The sequence below is a fragment of the Dama dama genome, chromosome 23, assembly GCF_033118175.1.
Source record: "Dama dama isolate Ldn47 chromosome 23, ASM3311817v1, whole genome shotgun sequence".
Taxonomy (NCBI): domain Eukaryota; kingdom Metazoa; phylum Chordata; class Mammalia; order Artiodactyla; family Cervidae; genus Dama; species Dama dama.
The window spans coordinates 5,614,520-5,639,518 of NC_083703.1; the positions used below are offsets into that span (position 1 = coordinate 5,614,520).

Below are 24,999 nucleotides of genomic sequence, written 5' to 3' on the forward strand. Positions count from 1 at the left end.
CCTTAAACTTTTTAAGGAGAGATAAGTAATATAAAATTGTCTTATCATTCTAAAAAAGAAATCACTGTGTGTTAGGGTCAGAGTGCAGAATGGACAGAGCATGCCATGGTTGGCCCCACTTGCCCTCCTGAGGTGCTCGCGTGGTCTTCCTCTTTTCCTCGGAGCCCTTTTAGAGCGTCTTCCTCTGGAACATTCGCTGTCCTCAGTCTGCCGGCACTGAGAGACCAAGGGGTCAGGCGGGGCCTAGGGAGAGACTTTTAGACGGGTGGGAGGAGCCCTGGTGGGCTGTGGCTGGCTGCGCCTTCATGGCTGCTTTCTCTGCACTCCTTAGTGAGAAGGGTAGGGAATGGCTAATGAGGACAGTTCCACTGTATTTAGCCAAATTAAAGGTGTTTAATGACGCTTGTCTGGTTCTTCAAGAATTACTGTGCCATCTTTTGAACTATTTTATTTAACACATGCCTTGTTTTCATGCTTTATTGTCTCACTGCAATCTGACTTAAATTTTCTTCTTCATATAATTCTACTCCACCCCAAAGGTAAATAATCTTTCATAGGTTAAAACACTGGGAAGGGCCTAACACTAAGGTCCTTAGTGTTTGTGTCTATGCTGATGAGGCTCCAGTGAATCACCTGTATGGGTTATAAAGAATGACACACATTAAAAAAATATTGTCACCATGAGAGGCCTCAAGAAACAACTCTGCCACGTCAACCTAAAGACTTGTGTTTTAAAAGGAGATATTTTTAATATTTAAAGTAATGAAACTGTTTTTTTTTTAAAGATTACAACAATCTTTGTTAAAGTTCTGTGCACAAATTACTTATGACTGTTTTTAATTTGATTTTGTGCCTGATCAAATTATAATAATTAAAATATTCCCCTTCTGGCTGCCTCTTCATGTGGTTCTAAGCCTTTGCTGTGGGCTGACTTTAGCAGATCAGTGGAAACAAAGGAGTTGTTCAGCTAAATTGTGCATGTGGTTTCCTGCAACATTTTCTTCCTATGGTGTTAAGTGTAGATTAAAGATAAATAAATCTCCCCTTTTTAGATTAAGATTCATGGTATCATAGATTCTTCTGACATCATATTGTTGGGTCTAGTCATTCATTAAAATTTGTGAATTTTACCAGCTCTTTGATTCCAGTGCCTTTTTTCTGGAGAATAGTGTTTTGGCATTTTATTTCTTCCTCTGCCTTTTCTGAAAGACCCAGTGAAATAAAGGAAGAATTTGGGACTCAGCCGATCTTTGTTGCTACTAGTTAATAGAAGTTGAAAAGATGTAGTGGGTTTTCTGCAGCTTAACATGACTAACCAAAATAGTGACTTAGATTATTTTTTCACTGCTGTTTGGTCATTTATGTTAGTGTGTCTGTCGCTTTCCCTTCTCCCTCTGACATAGCTTCTCCCGGTAAGAGTCCAGTTTGCATTCATTATTGGATTTGAATGCTCCGATTCAGTGGTTCCCAACTTGTTGCTTTCTGCTGCCACACAGATGGCTTTCACATGCCTCACAGGGGTGTATCCAGGGTTGTGCAGAATTCCAAGCAAGCTACTTGTAATTCCACCCCTCTCTTTCCCATTCAGGATGGTACAGAAGGAAGCATGTGAAAAAGAACTGTTTTGTCACATGGCCGTCAGTTGTTCCACTTTTTAATAAAGCAAATTGTTATAAATTCTGGTGCTTGAGATTACTGTCTTGCCTTATTCATTTATAGGTTCAATGGCTTCTTAAAAATAGTTGTATTTGAAATACTAAATAAAATGAATAATGACAGAAGGGAGCACCTCTGTACTTATTGTCCAGATTGAACATTTCATGACATTTTCCCAAAGATCATATCTGCCACGTTGTTTTTTAGATAAGAAAGGAATTAATTCTTTTTCATTCCCCTTCCTTCTCCCTTGGGTTCCCTATTTTTACATTATTTTTTTTCTTTTTAATTTATTTTTTTATTGAAAGATAATTGCTTTACAGAATTTTGTTGTTTTCTGTCGAACCTCAACATGAATCAGCCATAAGTATACACATATCTGCTCCCTTTTGAACCTCCCTCCCATCTTCCTCCCCATCCCTCCCATCTAGGTTGATTCAGAGCCCCTGTCAAGTTTCCTGAGACATACAGCGAATTTCCGTTGGCTGTCTATTTTACACATGGTGATGTGAGTGTCCATGTTACTCTCTCCATATGTCTCACTCTCTCCTCCCCTCTCCCCATGTCCATAAGTCTGTTCTCTATGTCTTTTTCTCCATTGCTACCCTGTAAATGAATTCTTCAGTACCATTTTTCTAGATTCCATATATATGCGTTAGAATACGATATATTTATCTTTCTCTTTCTGACTCACTTCACTCTGTATAATAGGTTCTAGATTCATCCACCTCATCAGAACTGACTCAAATGTGTTCGTTTTTATGGCTGACTAATATTCCATTGTGTATATGTACCACAGCTTCTTTATCCATCTGTCGATGGGCATCTAGGTTGCTTCCATGTTCTAGCTATTGTAAATAGTGCTGCAGTGAACAATGGGATACATGTGTCTTTTTCAATTTTGTTTTCCTCAGGGTCTGTGCCTAGGGGTGGGATTACTGGGTCATATGGTGGTTTTATTCCTAGTTTTTTAAGGAACCTCCATACTGTCTTTGATAGTGGCTGTATCAATTTACATTTCCACCAACAGGGCAAGAGCATTCCCTTTTCTCCACACCCTCTCCAGCATTTATTGTTTGTGGACTTTTTGATCATGGTCATTCTTACTGTTGTGAGGTGATATCTCATTGTGGTTTTGATTTGCATTTCTCTGATAATGAGTGATGTTGAGCATCTTTTCATGTGTTTGTTAGCCATCTGTATGTCTCCTTTGGAGAAATAATCTGTTTATGTCTTTTCCCCACTTTTTGATTGGGTTGTTTGTTTTTCTGGCATTGAGTTGTATGAGTTGCTTGTGTATTTTGGAAATTAATCCTTGGTCAGTTGTTTTGTTTGCTATTTTTTTCTCCCATTTTGGGAGTTGTCTTTTCACCTTGTTTATAGTTTCCTTTGCTGTGCAAAAGCTTTTAAGTTTAATCAGGTCCCACTTGTTTATTTTGTTTTTATTTCTGTTACTCTAGGTGGTGGGTTTGAGCATTCTTTGGGATTTCCTTTCTTAGGGATTGGAATGAAAACTGACCTTTTCCAGTCCTGTGGCCACTGCTGAGTTTTCCAAATTTGCTGGCATATTGAGTGCAGCACTTTCACAGCATCATCTTTCAGGATTTGAAATAGCTCAACTGGAATTCCATCACATCCACTAGCTTTGTTTGTAGTGATATTTTCTAAGGCCCACTTGACTTCACATTCCAGGATGTCTGGCTCTAGGTGAGTGATCACACCGTTGTGATTATCTGGCTCGTGAAGATCTCTTTTGTACAGTTTTTCTGTGTATTCTTGCCACCTGTTCTTAATATCTTCTGCCTCTGTTAGGTTCATACCATTTGTGTCCTTTATTGAGCCCATTTTTGCATGAAATGTTCCCTTGGTATCTCTAATTTTCTTGAATAGATCTCTAGTCTTTCCCATTCTGTTGTTTTTCTCTATTTCTTTGCCTTGATCACTGAGGAAGGCTTTCTTATCTCTCCTTGCTGTTCTTTGGAACTCTTCATTCTAATGGGAATATCTTTCCTTTTCTCCTTTGCTTTTTCTTCTCTTCTTTTCACAGCTATTTGTAAGACCTCCTCAGAAACCATTTTTCCTTTTTGCATTTCTTTTCCATGGGGATGGTCTTGATCCCTATCTCTTGTACAGTGTCACGAACCTCCGTCCGTAGTTCATCAGGCTCTCTGTCTATCAGATCTAGTCCCTTAAATCTATTTCTCACTTCCACTGTATAGTCATAAGGGATTTGATTTAGGTCATACCTGAATGGTCTAGTGGTTTTCCCTACTTTCTTCAGTTTAAGTCTGAATTTGGCAATAAAGAGTTCATGATCTGAGCCACAGTCAGCTCCTGGTCTTGTTTTTGATGACTGTATAGAGCTTCTCCATCTTTGGCTGCAAAGAATATAATCAATCTGATTTCGGTGTTGACCATCTGGTGATGTCCATGTGTAGAGTCTTCAGCGATACGTGAACCGAGAACTTCCAGATGTTCAAGCTGGTTTTAGAAAAGGCAGAGGAACCAGAGATCAAATTGCCAATATCCGATGGATCATCAAAAAAGCAAGAGAGTTCCAGAAAAACATCTATTTCTGCTTTATTGACTATACCAAAGCCTTCGACTGTGTGGATCACAATAAACTGTGGAAAATTCTTAAAGAGATGGGAATACCAGACCACTTGACCTGCCTCTTGAGAAACCTGTATGCAGGTCAGGAAGCAACAGTTAGAACTGGACATGGAACAACAGACTGGTTCCAAATAGGAAAAGGAGTACGTCAAGGCTGCATATTGTCACCCTGCTTATTTAACTTATATGCAGAGTACATCATGAGAAACGCTGGGCTGGAAGAAGCACAAGCTGGAATCAAGATTCCTGGGAGAAATATCAATAACCTCAGATATACAGATGACACCACCCTTATGGCAGAGAGTGAAGAGGAACTAAAAAGCCTCTTGATGAAAGTGAAAGAGGAGAGTGAAAAAGTTGGCTTAAATCTTAACATTCAGAAAACTAGGATCATGGCATCTGGTCCCATCACCTCATGGGAAACATATGGGGAGACAGTGGAAACAGTGTCAGACTTTATTTTTCTGGGCTCCAAAATGACTACGGATGGTGATTGCAGCCATGAAATTAAAAGATGCTTACTCCTTGGAAGGAAAGTTATGACCAACATAGATAGCATATTAAAAAGCAGAGACATTACTTTGCCAACAAAGGTCTGTCTGGTCAAGGCTATGGTTTTTCCAGTGGTCATGTATGGATGTGAGAGTTGGACTGTAAAGAAAGCTAAGTGCTGAAGAATTGATGATTTTGAACTGTGGTGTTGAAGAAGACTCTTGAGAGTCCCTTGGACTGCGAGGAGATCCAACCAGTCCATCCTAAAGGAGATCATTCCTGGGTGTTCATTGTAAGGTCTGATGCTGAAGCTGAAACTCCAATACTTTGGCCACCTCATGGGAAGAGTTGACTCACTGGAGAAGACCCTGATGCTGGGAGGGATTGGGGGCATGAGGAGAAGGGGACAACGGAGGATGAGATGGCTGGATGGCATCACCAACTTGATGGGCATGAGTTTGAGTAAACTCTGGGAGTTGGTGATGGACAGGAGGCCTGGCGTGCTGTGATTCATGGGGTCACAAAGAGTCGGACATGACTGAGCAACTGAACTGACTGAGGTGGTGGGTCTTAGGGGATCTTGCTTTGGTTTATGTCATTGAGCATTCTGCCTATGTTTTCCTGTAAGAGCTTTATAGTTTCTGGCCTTACATTTAGGTCTTTAATCCATTTTAAGTTTATTTTTAAAGTGTACGGTGTTAGGAACTATTCTAATTTCATTCATTTTTGTAGCTGTCCAGTTTTCCCAGCATCATTTATTGAAGAGGCTGTCTGCCCCATTGTATGTTCTTGCCTCCTTTGTCAAAAATAAGGTACCCATAGGTGCATGGGTTTATTTCTGGGCTTTCTATCTTGTTCCATTGGTCTGTATTTCTGTTTTTGTGCCAGTACCATACTGTCTTGATGACTGTAGCTTTGTAGTACAATCTGAAGTCAGGAAGGTTGATTCCTCCAGCTCCATTCTTCTTTCTCAAGACTGCTCTGGCTATTTGGGGTCTTTTGTGTTTCCATATGAATTGTGAAATTCTTTGTTCTAGTTCTGTGAAAAATGCCATCGGTAATTTGATAGGGATCACATTGAACCTGTAGATTGCGTTTGGTAGTATAGTCATTTTCACAATATTGATTCTTCCTACCCAGGAACATGGAATATCTCTCCATCTTTTTATGTCACCTTTGATTTCTTTCCTTGGTGTCTTATAATTTTTTGTGTACAGTTCTTTTATCTCCTTAGGTAAGTTTATTCCTAGATATTTAATTCTTTTTGTTGTAGGAGTGAATGGGATTGATTCCTTAATTTCTCTTTCTGATTCTTCATTGTTAGTATATAGAAACACACATCATTTCTGTGTGTTGATTTTGTATCTTGCAACTTTGCTTAATTCACTAATTAGCTCTAGTAATTTTCTGATACTATCTTTTGGGTACAGTATCATGTCATCTGCAAACTTTACTTCTTCTTTTCCAATCTGGATTCCATTTATTTCTTTTTCTTCTGTGATTGTCATAGCTTAGGACTTCCAGAACTGTGTTGAATAATAGTGGCGAAAGTGGATATCCTTTTCTTTTTCCTGATCTTAGGGGGAATGCTTTCAGTTTTTCATCATTGAGAATGATGTTTGTTGTAGGTTTATCATATATGACTTTTACTATGTTGAGGTAGGTTCCTTCTGTGCCCAATTTTTGAAGAGTTTTAATCATAAATGGGTGCTGAATTTTGTCAAAGGCTTTTTCTGCATCTATAGATATTATCATATGATTATCTTTGAATTTGTTAATATGGTGTATCACATTGACTGATTTGCATATAATGAAGAATCCTTGCATTCCTGGAATAAACCCAACTTGATCATGATATATGAGCTTTTTGATGTGTTGCTGAATTCTGCTTGCTAAAATTTTGTTGAGGATTTTTGCATCTATGTTCATCAGTGATATTGGCCTGTAGTTTTCTTTTTTCGTGTTGTCTTTGTCTGGTTTTGGTATCAGGGTGATGGTGGCCTCATAGAATGAGTTTGGAAGTGTTCCTTCCTCTGCAATTTTTTGAAAGAGTTTTAGAAGGATAGGCATTAGCTCTTCTCTAAATGTTGGATAGAATTCTCTTGTGATGCCATCTTGTCCTGGGCTTTTGTTTTTTTGGGGAGAGTTTTGGTCACAGCTTCAAATTCAGTGCTTGTAATTGGGTTGTTCATAATTTCTATTTCTTCCTGGTTCAGTCTTGGAAGATTGAACTTTTATAACAATCTGTCCATTTCTTCCAGGTTATCCATTGTATTGCTGTATAGTTGTTCATAATAGTCTTTTATGATCCGTTGTATTTCTGCATTGTCTGTTTTAACCTCCTTTTTCATTTCTAATTTTGTTGATTTGATTCTTCTCTTTCTTTTTTTTTTTTTCTTGATGAGTCTGGCTAAAGGTTTGTCAATTTTGTTTATCTTCCAAAGAATCAGCTTTCAGTTTTATTTTTCTCTACTATTGTTTCTTTCACGTCTTTTTCATTTATTTCTGCTCAGATCTTTATGCTTTCTTTCCTTGTAGTACCTTTTGAGGGATTTTTTTGTTCTTCTTTTTCCAGTTGTTTTAGGTGTAAAGTTAGGTCATCTATTTGATTTTTTTTCTTGTTTCTTGAAGTAGGATTATATTGCTCGAAACTTCCCTCTTAGAACTGTTTTTGCTGCGTCCCATAGGTTTTGAGTTGTTGGGTTTTCGTTGTCATTTATTTCTAGAAATTTTTTAATTTCCTTTTTGATTTCTCTAGTAATTTGTTGGTTATTTAGAAACGTGTTGTTTAATCTCCATATGTTTATGTTTCTTACAGTCTTTTTCTTGTAATTGATATCTATCCTCATAGTGTTGTGTTCAGAGAACATGCTTGATATGATTTCAATTTTCTTAAATTTACTGAGGTTTGATTCGTGACCCAAGATGTGGTCTAACCTGGAGAATGTTCCATGTGCATTTGAGAAGAAGGTGTATTCTTCTGCATTTGGATGGAATGTCCTGAAGATATCAATGAAATCCATCTCATCTAATGTATCATTTAAGACTTGTGTTTCCTTATTAATTCTCTATTTTGATGATCTGTCCATTGGTGTGAGTGGGGTGTTAAAATCTCCCATTATTATTGTGTTACTGTCAATTTCTCCTTTTATGTCTGTTAGTGTTTGTCTTATGTAGTGAGGTGCTCCTATGTTGGGTGCATAGATATTGGCAATTGTCATGTCTTCCTCTTGGATTGATCCCTTGATCATCATGAAGTGTCCTTCCGTATCTCTCATAATCTTTTTTATTTTAAGGTCTATTTTGTCTGATATGAGGATTGCTACTCCAGCTTTCTTTTGCTTCCCCTTTGCATGGAATATATTTTCCCATCCTCTCACTTTCAGTCTTTATGTGTCTTGAGGTCTGAAGTGGGTTTCTTGTAGACAGCATATATATGGGTCTTGTTTTTGTATCCATTCAGCCAGTCTGTGTCTTTTGGTTGGAGCATTTAATCCATTTACATTTAAAGTAATTATTGATATATATGTTCCTGTTGCCATTTTCTTAATTGTTTGGTGTTGATTTTGTAGATCTTTTTTCTTCTCTTGTATTTCTTCACTATGTAAGTCCCTTTAGCATTTGTTGTAAAGCTGGTTTGGTGGTACTGAATTCTCTCAACTTTTACTTGTCTGAAAAGCTTTTGATTTCTCCATCAATTTTGAATGAGATCCTTGCCAATTACAGTGATCTTGCTTGTAGATTTTTCTCTTTCAGTACTTTTAATATTTCCTGCCATTTCCTTCTGGCCTGCAGAGTTTCTGCTGAAAGATCAGCTGTTAATCATATGGGGTTTCCCTTGTATGTTACTTGTTGCTTCTCCCTTGCTGCTTTTAATGTTCTTTCTTTGTGTTTAGTCTGTTCGGTTCATTAGTATGTGTCTTGGCATGTTTCTCCTTGGGTTTATCCTGTATGAGACTCTTTGTGCCTCTTGGACTTGATTGACTATTCCCTTTTCCATGTTGGGGAAATTTTCAAGTATAATCTCTTCAAAAGTTTTCTCATACCCTTTCTTTTTCTCTTCTTCTGGGACCCCTATAATTTGAATGTTAGTGTGTTTGATATTATCCCAGAGGTCTCTGAGTCTATCCTCAGTTCTTTTCATTCTTTTTACTTTGTTCTGCTCTTCAGAAGTTATTTCCACCATTTTATCTTCCAGCTCACTGATTCATTCTTTCGCTTCAGATGCCTGCTATTGATTCCTTCTAGAGTATTTTTAATTTCAGTAATTGTGTTGTTTGTCTCTGCATGTTTATTCTTTAATTCTTCTAGGTCTTTTTAAATTGATTCTTGCATTTTCTCCCTTTTGTTTTCAGGGTTTTTGATCATCTTTATTATCATTATTCTGAGTTCTTTTTCAGGTAATTTGCCTATTTCCTCTTCATTTATTTGGATCTGTGTGTCTAGTTTGTCCCTTCATTTGTGCAGTATTTCTCTGCCTTTTCATTATTATTATTATTTTTTTAAACTTACTGTGTTTGAGGTCTCCTTTTCCCAGGCTTCAAGGTTGAATTCTTTCTTTCTTTTGGTTTCTGCCCTCCTAAGATTGGTCCAGTGGTTTGTGTGAGCTTTGTATATGGTGAGATGAGTTTTTGTTTATTTGCTTATTTTTTCCCTGATGGGCAAGGCTGAGTGAGGTGGTAATCCTGTCTGCTGATGACTGGGTTTGTATTTTTGTTTTGTTTGTTGTTTAGATGAGGCGTCCTGCACAGGGTGCTACTGGTGGTTGGGTGATGCCGCGTCTTGTATTCAAGTGTTTTCCTTTGTGTGAGTTCTCACTATTTGATACTCTGTAGGGTTAGTTCTCTGGTAGTCTAGGGTCTTGGAGTCAGTGCTCCCACTCCAAAAGCTCAGCGCTTGATCTCTGGTCAGGAAGGAATGTTCCACAAGTGGTTTGTTATAGCATTAAGTGAGATTGAAACAAATATCCTACAACAAGAAACCAAAGATGAACTGCAGACAAATGGCAGTTACAGAATCAGGCAAGTAATAATTAAAATAATGGAATATACACATACACCCATGAACAAAGTCAAAACAGTCCAACAAAAATAAAGTGCAATAGATTTACCTGGCAAAAAAGGAAATCAGAAATTGTATTTACCAGTTAAGAACAAAACTGACTAAAGCACAAACTGGAAAACAAAACTAAAGCAAGGTGCCAAGTGGGGAATAAAGCAATGAAAACAAAACTAACAAATATATTGAGAGGACAGGAAAGAAAGAAGACAAATAAAGAATAGATATGCACAGTTAAATACAGGTAGATGAAGAAGATTTATATATATTAAAGATTAACTGGAAGGGGGAAAGGCCAGTAGGAAAGGCAAACAAAGATATAAATGTAGAAAAAAATATAATAGGGTTTTAAAAATTAAAATTACAAAAAAGAGAAAAGAAAAGAAAACAAAAAACGGAAGATGAAAGAAAGAGGGGAAAAAAAGGAAAACTCCACAGAACTGCAAAAGCCCAATATAGAGGCAGAGGTTTTTAACAACAATAAAAAGTGTGACTGAATATACACATATACACCCATAAGCAAAATTGAACAGTCCAACAAAAATAAAGTACAATAGATTGACCCAGCGAACAAAGGAAACCAGTAATTATGTCTACCAGAACAAAACTAACTAAAGTGTGAACTGGAAAACAAAGCTGAGGCAAGGTGCCACCTGGGGAATAAAGCAATGAAAATAACAAATATGTTGAGAGGAAAGGAAAGAAAGAAAAGAAAGAATAGATATGCAAAGTTAAATAGAGGTAGATAAAGAAGATTTATATACATTGAAGATTAACTGTAAGGGGAAAAGAACAGTAGGAAAAGCAGACAAAGGAATAAATGTAGAAAAAATAATAATAGGTTTTAAGAATTAAAATTAAAAAAAGAGAAAAAGGAAAAAAAAAAAAAAGAAAACTCCCCAGAACTGCTAAAAGCCCAGCATAGAGTCAGAGGTTTATAACAACAATAAAAAAATGTGACTGAGAAAAATAAGAAAAAAAAAAAAAGCTCAAAAGCTTACTTAGATTTCATACTGCCTATAAAATTGACAACTACAACTGATGGGGGCGGGGGGAGAAAAAAAATCCAAAGGAATCTACAGAACAAGTCAAAACCTAAGAATACTAAATGTTTTTCTGGAGTCTCTGCTGTCAGAGTCCTTGCCCTCGCTGGGAGTCACAGTCCACCTCACCTCCCTAGGATGCCCTCCAACACTGTGATGGTCTCTGGACCTGCTCTGGGGGCAGCTCAGATTCTAATCTGGTCCTGCTCCTCTGTGTTCTTGCCTCCAATGCCCACAGCTATCAGAACTAGTGTGTTTTCTCTTGTGGGAGCTCTCAGTGGCCTTTTATATATTCCCCAGACACAGACTCTGCCTAGTGGATCGTGTGGATTTAATCTGCAGCTTGTGCAGCTGGTGGGAAGGTTTTGGGTCTTCTTCCTTAGCCACACTGCCCCTGGGTTTCAGCTGTGGTTTTATTCCCACCTCTGCACGGGGGTCGTCCACTGGGGTTTGCTCCTGAGGCTGCCCTGGAGGACTTGGGTTTGCCCCTCTGAGGGCCGGGTGTGGAGGTGCTACAGCTGCTTGGGTCTCAGGGGTTCTGGCAGCACCAGGTACTCAGGGGAGTTGGCGGCTAGGGCAGCAGGAAATATAGTGCCCTAGAAGGGTATGGCGGCCAGTATTGGACAATATGCTCCAGTCTTCTTGCCTGGGAATCCCCCTTCCTGACAGAGAAGCCTGGCAGGCCATAGTCCACAGGGTCACAGAGAGTCAAGACACGACCAAAGCGACCCTGTGCAAATAGATGCAAGACTTTTTTTGCCTGTGGCAGCTCTGCCCCAGTGAGGGTTGAGTGTGAAGGTGTTCCGCTGTTTGTCTTGTGGGGAGCCTGGTGGTGCCAAGTGTGCAGGGACATGGACGCCTCCACCGCAGGACTTGTGGCCCTATCAGGGTCTTTTTTCGAGCCTGTTGTAGCTGGAGATCAGAAGGCCTCTTTGGCCAGTCTTTCTGCATAGCTCTGCCAGTTTGGGCACTTAGAGGCTCCCTTGCCTGGGGTCCATCTCTCTTATTCGGTGCATCAGGCACATGGAGGGGCCCCCTGGCTGGGCTCCTGCTCTGTAGATTGGCGCATAAGGGGCCAGGCACTTAAAGGGGCACCCTGGGTGGGGTCTTACTCTGTAGTTGAGTACATCAGGCATTTGATGGGCCAGCCTCTCTACTGTTCAGCTGCTGATGCTGGCGCATGGGGAGAGAGGCTATGGTGATGGCTCCACCCCCTACGCGTGACTCTGCAGTATCGCCTTGCTTCCGTGGCTGCCGGGCTTTCCTCCACAGGCATTTCCCACCACAGTCTCCTCCCTCACATCCCCTCGATCCGTCTTTCCACAGTCAACAGCAGCAGCTCTTGCCCTGGGATTGCTCCACAATCCCCAAACTTCAGCTCCCAGCCACTGCGCCTTCCAGGGGACCTGTGTCCCTGTCTGGGGTATGTATGGCTGCAGCAAGGATTTCTGATTCTCATTCCATTTAGGCTGCCACCGATCAGCTGTTTCACTCTCAGCCTTAAATGTTTCTCCTCTGACTCAGACAGTTGCCCTGATATGGGGATCGGACCCCTGCTTCAGTTCCTGCCAAGGACAGGTCCAGGCCTACTAACACTCCTGTTTTTCCCCCTAGTTGCTTCGTCCTACCAAGTTAAGGTCCTCCTGTCCACTCTCAGCTGGTGTTCTGCATGCACTTTTGTGTCTGAAGGTGTATTTCTGATGTATCCATGGAGATGTACTCCACGCCTCTTTGTCCTCCACCATCTTGTTCCTACATTATTATTTTATGCAACTAGATTTTTTGTGTTTATTATCTGTAATCCTTTTTTTTCCATTTATTTTTATTAGTTGGAGGCTAATTACTTTACAATATTGTAGTGGTTTTTGTCATACATTGACATGAATCAGCCATGGATTTACATGTGTTCCCCATCCCGATCCCTGCTCCCGCCTCCCTCTCCATCCCATCCTTCTGGGTCTTCCCAGTGCACCAGCCCTGAGCACTTGTCTCATGCATCCAACCTGGGCTGGCGATCTGTTCCACCGTTGATAGTATACTTGTTTCAATGCTGTTCTCTCAGAACATCCCACCCTCGCCTTCTCCCACAGAGTCCAAAAGTCTGTTCTGTACATCTGTGTCTCTTTTTCTGTTTTGCATGTAGGGTTATCATTACCATCTTTCTAAATTCCATATATATGTGTTAGTATACTGTAATGGTCTTTATCTTTCTGGCTTACTTCACTCTGTATAATGGGCTCCAGTTTCATCCATCTCATTAGAACTGATTCAAATGAATTCTTTTTAAAGGCTGAGTAATATTCCATGGTGTATATGTACCACAGCTTCCTTATCCATTCATCTGCTGATGGGCATCTAGGTTGCTTCCATGTCCTGGCTATTATAAACAGTGCTGCGATGAACATTGGGATACACGTGTCTCTTTCAGTTCTGGTTTCCTCGGTGTGTATGCCCAGGAGTGGGATTGCTGGGTCATATGGCAGTTCTATTTCCAGTTTTTAAAGGACTCTCCACACTGTTCTCCATAGTGGCTGTACTAGTTTGCATTCCCACCAACAGTGTAAGAGGGTTCCCTTTTCTCCACACCCTCTCCAGCGTTTATTGCTTGTAGACTTTTGCATAGCAGCCATTCTGACTGGCGTGTAATGGTACCTCATTGTGGTTTTGATTTGCATTTCTCTGATAATGAGTGATGTTGAGCATCTTTTCATGTGTTTGTTAGCCATCTGTATGTCTTCTTTGGAGAAATGTCTGTTTAGATCTTTGGCCCATTTTTTGATTGGGTCATTTATTTTTCTGTAATTGAGCTGCAGGAGTTGCTTGTATATTTGTGCTCTGTAATCCTTTTTATGACATTGTTTGTTCTTGGTTCTTTGTATAAATGGGTTTCATGTTTACCACTAGGCCTTTCTCCCTCTCTGCTTACCTCTCAGTGGGCTGGGGTTCTTCAACTTAAAGAATCTTCAAGAAGGGCTCCTGGATATTATCTTCTCTGAGGTTTTTGTTTTTTATTCCTTCTTGACATATGCCTTCTTGTCAGGTATGTTGGGACCAGTGACTTGGATAGATGCATGTTTTTGGGTTTAACTTTCTTTCCTTCAGAGCTCTTAGACTGTACCATTGTCTTTTCCATTAAATGATGCGGAGAACCCCTTATGACTGAATTTTCTGTGTGTACAGCTGACAAATTCCTGAGGTCTATAACATAAACAGCTTTTTATTGATTATGCTCTACCAGTTTTCCCCAAAACTTGATGTATCTTTTAGATAACAATAGTTTTTTTTTTCCTTAACTTCATATGTAGGTGATTTCTTCTGTTACATCTTTAAACTTTTGTATTATGTGATAATGTGATACACACGAAAGAAAGAATATGGGCATACCTTGTTCTATTGCAGTTTGCAGATTTTTTTTTTTTTTTAAACAAATTGAAGGTTTGTAGCAATCCTGTGTAGAACAAGTCCATAGATGCCATTTTTCCAAGAGTATTTGGTCACTTTATATCTCTGTTTCACATTTTGGTAATTCTTAGAGTATTTCAAACTTTTCATTATTATTATTTTTCTTATGGTGATCAGCTATGTGTGATGCTACTATTGCAAAAAAATTACAACTCACTGAAGACTCATGATGGTTAGTATTTTTAGCAATAGAATATTTTTTAATTAAGGTATGTACATTGTTTTTTATACACAATGCTATTGCATACTTAATAGACTATAGTATAGTCTAAACATACCTTTAACATGCTCTGAGAAACCAAAAAATTCATGTGACACCTTTTATTGCAATGGTCTGGAACCGAAGCCCCAGTGTCTTCAAGGTCTGGCTATATATGTAAACAATGAAGCACTAATTTAACAAAAACCCATGAACTCATGATCCAACATAATAGCTAGTATAGCGCCAATGTCTTTGAGTTAAAAATTAATCTAGGCACATTTGAGTCCTCATGTGTACTTCTCACTCACCCAGAAATAATAATGTTCCCAAATTGGTATTTATTTCTCTGTATGTTTTTTACTGTTTTTTTTTTTTTTTCAAGTGATTGTGTCCATAAATGATGTATAGAATTGATCAGCATGTTTTCCAACTTAAGATGAATGGTCTCCTGCTATGAGTAGTTTCATATAGTTGGTTCTACCCTTCTCCCTCACGGGTAATCCAACTGCGCTGGGACGAGGGCTCTAGAGGTGGATCTACTCTGTCCTTTTCTCTTTCCTAACTGTTTACTTACTGATTTCTCTGTTGAACGTTTTAAGTGTTTTCTCAGTTCTGTGCTATTCCTAAGAGTTTGTGATGAACATCCTTGTGGGTTGGTGGGGTTGGGGGTTGTCCACATGTGCTGGTGGCTCTAAGAAATGTACCTGGGGGTGGGAGGGAGAACTGCTGGGCTTCAGAGAACCACTCAGTCCCAACCACACTCTGCAAATATTTCTCCACACCCAAGGGCCAGTTTCCCTTCCCACCAGCAGTGGGATTCTTGGTATTGCCTGTATTACTTTTCCCAGTCTTATGGGCATTAAATTTGCTCGTTTTCATTTCTTTTATAGATAGCTAGTTTGTATCCGTTGCTCATTTTTCTGTAGAATTGTTTGTATGTGTCTTTTGATCTAATTCTTATTCTCTATACTGATCTTGTGTGGTTTGTATGTGTGACGGATTCTAATCTGTGCCTTGTCCTTTTTGTCTCTGTTGTCTTTTGTTGAACAGACGTTTTTAATTCTAATTCAGTTAGATTTACCAGTCTTTTTATGTTTTGCATGATTTTTTAAACAGATGTTTTTTCCACTCTGGGTGATTTCTTAGAGCAATATCTTTTTTTCCAACTGTTGGGCTGCATCCCAAGGCCTGCAGTACCTGTACTCACCCAGCTTCAAGACCGAAGAAAGGCCAGAGGCAGCAACAGAGACATCAGTGGTCCAATGGATGGGGGGAGCTCACAGGTCTGAACTCAGCAGGGTCCTGGACTGACCTCGCACTGTGTGTGGCAGCTGGTGGGCAGGACATGGTGGCAGTCTTCACTGGGGGGGATGAAGAGGTTAAGGGCTGGTTACCAGGGAAACCAGCAGAGGGGCACACCTCTCACCTCCCCTTTGACAAGAACAGTCACTGGCCAGGGCCTTGGGCAAATGTGTAGGAAGATCAGTCTGGTGAGCAGGGTGTAAGTGAAGCAGGCGCTCACTGAGGGAGCAGGGGTCACCGAGAGCAAGAGAACAGAGCCTGGACTGGATGGACAGCACCTGGACCAAACCCCATCCAAAATGGGGTTTTCCAGAATTTCAGAGCTTTGGTTTCTGTGTTCACATCTTTAATCCACCTGGTATTTAGTGGCATCAGGCAAGCTTCTACTTATATTTTATCCTTTCCAGATGGGTAACCAGTTGTCCAGGACCAGCTTATCTTTTCCTCTTAAATCTGTAATGCTCATTTGTTGCATATTATGAAACTTCTCTGGTGGCACAGTGTTAAAGAATCCTTCTGCAATGCAGGAGACCTGGGTTTGATCCCTGGGTCAGGGAGATCCCCTGGAGAAGTAAATGCCCACTCATTCTAGTATTATTGCCTGGGAAATCCTATGAGCAGAGTATCCTGGGGGACTGTGGGTTATAGTCTATGGGGTCACAAAAGAGTTGGATAAGGCTGATTGACTAAACATAATAACAACAATGTGATTCCGAATATGCACAGATGTATTTTGTGTATTTTGTATGTGTTAACTTCGTCTTTTCTGTCTCGTCCTTTGCCAGTGCTGACTGTTGTGATTATTGTAGTCTTTTATCTGACAGAAGGGATCCTTCTGCCTTTTTCATTTTCAGAGCTCTCTTGGCTGCTTTGGGTCTTTCGACCTTCCTTAAAATTTTGAGATTTTCATTCAAGTGAGATTGAGTTCATACATCAGTTGCAGAAAATTGTTATCTTTATGATTCTGAGTCTTTGAAGGCCTTAAGCAGGATTTTTTTGTTAGGTTTATTTGTAGACATTTTGTTTTTCTTGCTTCTGTAAATAGATCTTTTATTCTTTTATGTTTTGAAATAGATTATCACAGGGTTTAGGAGAAACCACCAGCCTTACTAAACTCTCTTATTTTAATAGTTTACTTTAAATAGTTTTATATATTTAATACTGTCTGTAAGAGTCTCTTGATTTTTCTAAATGTAGACCGTCATTATCCACAAATAACATCAATGGAAGGGGATGACAGAGGATGAGATGGTTGGATGGTGTCACTGACTCAATGGACATGGGTTTGGGTGGACTCCGGGAGTTGGTGATGGACAGGGAGGCCTGGCGTGCTGTGGTTCATGGGGTCGTAAGGAGTCGGACACGACTGAGTGACTGAACTGAATTGAACATCAATTTTGTATCTTGTATTCACTTCTTATATTTCTTTTCTTTTTCTTTTTATTTCTTGAGTCATTGCATTGGGTAGGGCCCCTAATACAGCAGGAATGTAGTGAATGCTTGTCTTATGCCTAATTTTAATGGAAAGAATCTTTGTCTCACTATTAAGACCAGTTCTTGCTTTAGGCTTTGATAGGTACCACTTTTCAGATCAAAAAAGTTCCCTACTGATCTGGTTTTTGACCACTTTTTGTCGTGAATCAATGTTTAATTTTATTGAAGATTTTTTAAAAAGTTTATTGAACTGATTATATTTATCCTTTAGTCTCTTGTTATGGTACATTACAAATTAGTATATGTATATAGGTATATAGTATAATATGTGCTCCTATTTTGTCAATATTATTATTCTTGGGATAAACTCTGCTTTGATTTGCCAGTATTACACTTTAGGATCATTGAAACTATTTTAATAAATGAGCTTTATCTTTAATTTTCTTTCTTTCTTTTTTTGGACTGTCTTTTTTTACTGATCTTACTAAGTGAATTGAGTAGCTCACTTTTTAAAAGAAATTATTGTAATTTAAATAAGATTGAGGTTATCTATTTCTTGAAGACTTGGTAAAACTCTTCTGAAACTGCCTATGTCTGAGTTTTTGGGGTGGAGGATATTGACTTTTTTTATTGGTTCATTTTCTTTAACACTTCTCAATTTGTACATATTTTAGTATTTATTTTAGGTTTGCTTCAGTGATTAATATTTGTTAGAGAAGCAGACATTTCATCCATTTTTTCAAAAATATTGATGAATTGAGTTATCGTTTTCTCTCTTTATTTTGTTTTAAAAACATTACTCTTAAGATTATGTTATCCTTTTCATACAGTATTCTTTATTTGTGCAAGAGGTTTACCTGCTTAATTTGTTTTTCTGGTAAACCAGAATTAGGTTTTGTTAATGTTTGCTATTTTTTAATTTTCTGTTTAATTTCTACTTTATCTCTTTCTTACTTTCTCTCTCTACCGCTCTCCCATTACCACCCCACCATTTCAGTCTGTCTCTCCCTTTCTTTGATTTATTTTGTTTTAAATTGAATTTATTTTAATTCCTTCTTGTGTTTTAGAAAAAAGGCTATAAAATTGCATCCAAGTATCACCTTCACTTTAACTGCATGTTATACATTTAGATGTTAATTTCTAAATATTTTGTGATTTTCATGGTTATTTTTTTAATTCGTTTTTATTTAGGATTACATCTTAGATTTTGCAAATAAGTACTTAAAAGAACATTTTCTATAGTCTGAATGATAGCAACTGTTGGAAATTTGAGACTTCCTTTTGGACCTCGGTCAGCTTTTGTAAATGTTCCATGTATAATTGAAAAGAATTGGCATTCTACATTTATTAAATACAGGATTCTATTTAAATAGCAGATCAAGCTTACTAATTTTATTTCTCAAATATTCTACCTGATTTCTTAGCTTCTGATAGTATCTCTCATTGTTAATAGACTTCTTATTTTCTCCTTATAATTTTGTTGATTTTATTTTACATATTTCAAAACTGGTGCTACTAAGCACAAACATGCATAATTTTCTATTATCCTTACATATTTTTCTATTTTTATTATCAAATATTCATCTTTAGTCATATTAATGGTTTTTTGCTGAAATAATATTTTGTTTGGTATCAATATTTTTTTAACTAGTTTTTATTTTGGTTGAACATGAGACCTTTGTTTTTCCAGCTCTTTGCAGCTTCTTTTTTGTAAGCATCAAATAGCCAACTTTTGTTTGGTTTCCCCAGTATTATAGTCTATACCTCTGTGTCAGTTACATTTACTGCAAATATTGTGATATATTTGAATGTATTTCAACTGCAGTATATTTTGCTTACCATTTATTTTCTTTGGATCTTCCCCTTTCCTGACTTCTGCCCGATTAATCAAAACCTTTTCTCCTTCCTGCCCATGTGAAGTCACTCTTGTGATTTGAAATACATATATAGCAATTCTTTTCTTATAGAACTTTATCTAGGTAAAATAATGTCCAACTACAAGTAGCAGAAACCAAATAGAGAAGCACAAACAAGTAGACGTTATTCTTCTTGCACAGCACAAAAGCTGGAGGTGGACCTGCCATCAGGGACCTGGCTCTGGTCCAGCATCCGTAACTCTGGTCCATCATCATCAGCCCATTCCGTGTAAGCGTTTTTCCTTGGTTTTGCTGCTTCATGGCTGTGAGCTGGTTGGTGCACTTTGGACATCAGTTTTCTGCATGCCATGAGCCTCCCATAACCGAAAGGAGGCTGGAGAGAAATTGAGAATGGGGTTTGAGGTAAGACCATCTGCAGTGTCTCCCACATATATTTCATTCTGTAATTTTCTAACGAATTCTGTAGTTGTTCAGTATTTCTATCCTTTTTGCATATTTCACTACAACTTAATAATTTTATTAAAACAATTGAGCAACTTCCACAGTGTCTTCTTAATACAAAATAAATTAGTTATTGACTTTTTTTCAGTCATAAGTTTATGTGTAAATGTATGTGTGTGTCTCTTTTTAAAAATTAGTATCTAGACTGCTTATTGCTTCTTTTATTCCTTGCTTTTCCTTCAAGACTCCTTAAGTGAGAGATTGTGGGGGTCTGGGGGGGATAGACTGTGTTAGTTGTTTGATGTCAGAAATGTTTCTGCAGAATCTTGGATGGTAGTTTACATGAGTATAAATTTTTAGGTCAACAGTGATTTTCCCTGAGCATTTTAAAGGTATTACTGTTCCACTGCCTGCTGATTAGAAATATTCTATAAGATTTTATGGTAACATTTAAGCTTCACAACTCTCTTTTAATCACTAGTATTTGTGGTTTCGCTCTAGCACATCTAGGTGTGGATTGGTTTTCTGCTTTGTACCCAAAAGCGTTTTCATCTGAGGAATCATTTCCTCATTTTAGAACATTCTTCACTATACTCTCTTGAAGTACTGTTTTCCACCACTATGTCCATTCTCCTTCCCTGGACCCTGATTCCAGCCTTATTTCAGCCTCTCAGCTTGTCTTCTGTGGCATATGTGTTCTCCCACATGCATGCATTCCTCTCTGCTCTCTTCTGGGGAAGTTCCCCGGGAGTATCTGCTAGCTCACTAAAATTTTTTTCTCGGTCAACTTACTTTAGTCTAGACCTTATGCTGTTTAAAATTTTTTCAAAATATATTCTAAGATTTCTTATTTTTTCTTTTTCTATTTTTCTTATCAGTTCATTTTTTTGTCTATTATAATTTCTTTATATTTTAAATGAAAACTGTTTTCATGTATCTCTTTAAAGTTATCAAATATATTTATTTGTAAGTCTACCAGAATTTTCCAGAAAATTAAATTTTTTCTTTTTTCTTTTTTTGTGGATTTGCCTGGCAACATGCAGGATCTTAGTTCCTTGACCACCAGTGTTTGAACCATGTGCTCTCTGCAGTAGAAGCATGGAGTCTTAACCACTGGACTTCCATGGAAGTATCTAATTATTTTTGTAATTGGTTTTATTGCCTGCCTTTCTATCTGTTAGAATTCTGTATATATTTTGGAATTTGGTGTTTATAGGCTCATTTTGAATAGGTGGTGGTAATGGTTGTTGCTGCTGCTATTTCTTCTCTTCCTCTTCCTCCCCCTTCTCTTTTTTTATTGTTATATTTTTCTCCGTTGCTCTCTGTATGAGACCCTTATCTCTAATTTGCATTTTCTATAAAGTTGTCTCTTCTCACTGAGAACCAGTTCTCTCTTCGCTTGGCTTCTCCAGGATGAGGTCTAGAACCACGTCTTAGAGTATGTTTAATTAGTTCCCAAGTTCACGTTGTTCTCATATTGTAAGTTCTTTTAGATTGGGAGACATCTGTAATTCATGGTCAGTCATGGCTTAGTTGGTGGTTTTTGTTCCTTAGTTATATGTAAAATGATATTGTGCCTTACAATTGATAACATTATAGATTTGATGAAATATCAATAACTAATGTAATTTCAGAGCATCTCTCCTGCAGTCTGATGGGTGTTGTCCAGCTGAGCCAGTGAGCAGCTCTGTTTAGCTGTCAAGGCTGTGTTTGTATTCTCTTGCCTCCCTGTGACCACAGCATTCTTTCATGTTACTGTCTTAGGTCATCTGTTAACAGTTTTCTTCTGGGTAGTCCTTCCCCAGGCTATCAGTCCAGCTTCAGGATTCTCTTTCCAATTGCTCTGCAGGAGACTCCCCTGCTCCTACCTCGAATTCTGGCTTCTACCCTGCCCCTCACTTATTTCACAGTCATTTCTTTTAATTAATTTTTTAAATTGAAGTGTAGTTGATTTACAATGTTGTGTTAGTTTCAGGGGTCCATCATGTATATATGTATAGATTCTTTTTCAGATTCTTTTCCCATATAGGTTATTACAAAATATTGAGCATAATTCCATGTGCCACACAATAGGTCCTTGTTTATCTGTTTTATATACAGTGATCTGTTTATGTTAATTCCAAATCCCTAATTTATCCCTCCCTGTCTTCCCCTGTGATTACCATAAGTTTATCATCTGTTGTGTGAGTCTGTTTCTGTTTTGTGAATATGTTCATTTGTATCTTTTTTTTTTTAAGATTACGAATATTTGTTGTTGTTGTTATTTAGTCACTAAGCTGTGTCTGACTCTTTGAGACCCTATGGACTATAGCCCACCAGGCTCCTCTATCCTGGATAGTGGATTTCCCAGGCAAGAATACTGGAGTGGGTTGGCCATTCCCTTCCCCAGGTGATCTTCCTGACCCAGGGATCAAGCTTTGCATCTCCTGTGTTAGCAGGTGGATTCTTTACCACTGAGCCACCAGAGAAGCCCAGATTCCATATATAGGTGATATCATATGGAATTTTGTCTTTGTCTTTGTCGGTCTGACTTACTTCACTTTGTATGACCGTTCTAGGTCTGTCCATGTTTCTGGCATTCAGTTCAGTTCAGTTCAGTCACTCAGTTGTGTCCGACTCTTTGCGACCCCATGAACCGCAGCATGCCAGGCCTCCCTGTCCATCACCAACTCCCGGAGTTCACCCAAACCCATGTCCATCGAGTTGGTGATGCCATCCAGCCATCTCATTCTCTGTCATCCCCTTCTCCTCCTGCCCCCAATCTTTCCCAGCATCAGGGTCTTTTCAAATGAGTCAGCTCTTCGCATCACGTGGCCAAAGTATTGGAGTTTCAGCTTCAACATCAGTCCTTCCAATGAACACCCAGGACTGATCTCCATTAGGATGGACTGGTTGGATCTCCTTGCAGCCCAAGGGGCTCTCAAGAGTCTTCTCCAACACCACAGTTCAAAAGCATCAATTCTTCGGTGCTCAGCTTTCTTTATAGTCCAACTCTCACATCCATACATGACTACTGGAAAAACCATAGCCTTGACTAGATGGACTTTTGTTGGCCAAGTAATGTCTCTGCTTTTTAATATGCTGTCTAGGTTGGTCATAACTTTCCTTCCAAGGAGTAAGCGTCTTTTAATTTCATGGCTGCAATCACCATCTGCAGTGATTTTGGAGCCCAGAAAAATAAAGTCAGCCACTGTTTCCCTATCTATTTGCCATGAAGTGATGGGACCAGATGCCATGATCTTAGTTTTCTGAATGTTATTTCATTCTTCTTTTTATGCAGAAATATATATATTATGTATATGTATCAATTTATCAGTATATCACATCATCTTTATCCATTCATCTTCATGGTCTTTTCTCCCCCATATCTGAGTTTTGAACTTCGCTTTATCAATCATTTTGATAGTTTGTGGATGGTTTAAAAAATTTATCCTTGCCACAGGGATGCTACAAGATGAGAACTTAATAGATTATAACGATGACTATTCTTCTTGACCTCTTTTCCTCTTAAGTAGTGAAAGTAACTTAAAGTAATTGGACTGTGTGTTCTTTGTCGAGGGTTTAACTGAATCTCACAGAAAAGAGAGCTAATTGTGATGATGACTGCTGTCCAAGATGCAAATGAGCTCAATAATTGAATCCAAGAAAATGGCACATGTCAAAGATGAAAAAAGAAAAGCTGTAGTTATTGTCCAGTTCTTAGGTGATTGATTTAAGAAGCCTGCACCCCTTGTTCAGGAAACCAGAAGATTCTTTTTAAATCCTATTCCTTTATTAGATATTGCTGTCTGAGCTCTGGGGATAGGAGAGGGCTTTGCATTTATTCTGTGTCAAGATTCTGCATGTGTTTTTTTTTTTTTTCACATGAGAGAAAGATGGACTTTCCTAAGAGTCTGTTAGTATATTCTTTGCTCCTACCTACGCACTGGGTACTCATTTTGGGATTCAACTTTTTTGTAGACAACTTTGTTTTATGTGGTCATGTTCTCAAAACAGATGCTTTCTAACTGCAATAGAAGTAGCATATATGGTGTCTGCAGGGGGACCGTGCATCAGAGCACTCTACAACAGTCTTTTCCTGAGTTTATTTGGCCTGGTCATCCTTCTCCACTGGCCTGATGATGTTTGATTAGATCAGTTTGTTTTCTTTACATGAGATGTTTGATTAGATCAGTTTGTTTTCTTTACACGAGCTATGTCTGTGTAAATCTGGAATGTTCCTGTAGGAAGCACTAGTTTAGCCATATGTATCAATACTTACCTTGATTGTGATTAAAATAGCTGTAGCTACTGCAGTTTCTATTTAGTAGAAACACTAGTACCTGTTGGTGGCAGGGATAACGGTAACGGTAACTAGCATGTATATATATATGAGCCCCTTTCATTAGCATCCCCCAGTGAGCTAATTAGCACTTCACATGGAGTATCTCATGTAAGAGCCACAACTCCAGCTGTCTTGTGATCTTTCACTTTTTTTTTTTTCAAAAGATAATCTGAGTGTGATAACTCCCTTTTTATGTCATCTTGGCTAGGCCATAGTACCCAGTTCTGGTCAAACCCCTGTCTAGGTGTTGCTGTGAAGGTATTTTTTAGATGAGGTATACATGTAAATCTATAGACTGTGAGTACTGCAGGTTATCCTCCAGATTGTGGCTTCACTGCATCCAGTCAGTTGAAGGCTTTAGAGAAAGGACTGAAGTTCTTCAGGGAACCTCCAGACTGCCTTATAGACTCAAGCTTTCCACACTGAGTTCTCCCTGGGTGTCCAGGCTGCCAGGCCCATTGGTCACTAGGCGGTTTCTAAAAAAAAAAATGCATCTGTCTGTCCATCCATCTCTCTGTCTTCCTCTCCTACCATCTCTATGGGCTCTGTTCACACACACACAAATACACACGCCCCCTATGGGTTCTGCTTCTGTGAAGAACCCTGGCGAACACACTGAGACATCCCCAGTTGTCTAGCTCCAGAAGCTGTGCTCTAAGGCCGTACAGAAAAAGTCCTACCACACAGATAATTCAGTTTAAGTCTGAAGTTTGTTTATTCTCCCTCCCCTGTCATTTATCCACTCAAAGAGAGATGCTAGTAAGTAGAAGGAATTCCAGCTTAAAAGGAGAAGGGTCTTCATCTTTAGATTGAGTCCACTCTCACTGAAGAGTTACCGTGACTGTTTGGAGTTGCCAGCGAGCTGGTGGGCCCTCTGGGGTCCTGGAGATGCAGTGCTCATGTAGCACGGCAGATGCTCTTCCTTCAGGGTGTCGCTGTTCACGAAAGACACCTCTGTCTCCACAGTAGGCTCCTCGCTTTATCACCTCTTCACTGTTGCCAAAGACCCTCCCCTGTCAGAGAGCTCTTAACTTATTGAATGGCTGCAAAGATGATGGTCAAGCTAGATGGCAGGTTATACTTGCTTCTACTTAA

The 24,999-nt window shown here is 38.8% G+C and overlaps 1 protein-coding gene across 1 annotated transcript in view; it reads left to right on the forward strand.

The window, feature by feature from the left end:
- SLX4IP (SLX4 interacting protein) overlaps nucleotides 1–24,999 on the forward strand; it is a 207,389-nt gene that overhangs the window by 51,899 nt on the left and 130,491 nt on the right.